Consider the following 1275-nt stretch of genomic DNA (forward strand, 5'->3'; position numbering starts at 1 on the left):
GGGCTGTACCAGCTACGATATATGAGTACGTGGGGGAAACTTAAAAGTGGGGGCTCCAAATGGCGCATGCTCGTTTCGTGAGAGAGGACGAGATCCGGACAGAGATAGATGGACGGGAAACCGGGATTTATTGTATATTTGAATCTTACCGTATTCCGCGAAAGAAAGCGCTATTGCTCCGTGCGAGCTAGTTAACTATACGGCTGCTGCACGTCCTAACCATTGTTGCACGTCCTGACGACATCAAAACAAGTTTTTCTCAATTCCTCGACCTCCAAACGAGAACTTCAGGTCCGTAACACCGTCCGACGGACCCAAGAAGCGATCAATTTTTACAGTCATCCTCAAGGTAAGATAAATCATATGTGAACTTCATGACATTTAATAGCAGACACAAAGATTTATTTTCATAAATTTTTTTTTTTCTCATACAATGTGCTATAATTGTATACACGTATATGTAGGTTGTGTTACAGACATACATCGAAATACACTGTTTTACGCAATTTTTTCTACAATATTACGATACATTACGATACATGCAATACGCTACAGAAAGTTATATAGTCTTTTATTATTATTTTAAGTCATATTTTAGAAAGTGTAATTTATAATGACATAGAATTTTGCGATAATTTTATATATGTCAGTTACATCACACATATTATATGCTGTTTTACACAATTACGTATCAATACTACGATATACTGTTTTATAATATACTGTAAAGAATTATATAGTTTTTTATTATTATTTCAATTTCATTTTATTAAATTTTATTTCATTAAATTATATTAAAAGTGTAATTTGGCTTTGGTGTATTATTGCATAATATTAAACAGAGAAGAAAGTGTATGTAATTCGAATTATTTGAATTAGGAAATTTAATAAAACATTTGTAATAATATAAAAATACTTAGAAACGTTTGTTTGACATTCGTACAACGTAATGAATGACGTAATGCTTGACAATCTCTTTTTTTAATTAACGGTCTGTCATCAAACTTTGTTCCGATCTATCAATAATGCAATATTGAGGTCTAATTTTTTTTACAGCCCTTCCTATAATTTCTTCTTATCAGATAGAAATATTTTGGCTAGTTCTTTCCAAATTCAATATATTTTCTTTGCAATTAACTCAGAAATAAATTTATATAATATTTTTTCTTATAATACTTGCATGTTAATATTACATTACATAGTAATTTTTGTATTCAATTTAGAATACGTGATTATTTTGAAGCCTTAGACGGACGAATAAGTAGTCTTAATGTG

Source organism: Vespula pensylvanica, chromosome 15 (genome assembly GCF_014466175.1).
Source record: "Vespula pensylvanica isolate Volc-1 chromosome 15, ASM1446617v1, whole genome shotgun sequence".
NCBI classification, from domain to species: domain Eukaryota; kingdom Metazoa; phylum Arthropoda; class Insecta; order Hymenoptera; family Vespidae; genus Vespula; species Vespula pensylvanica.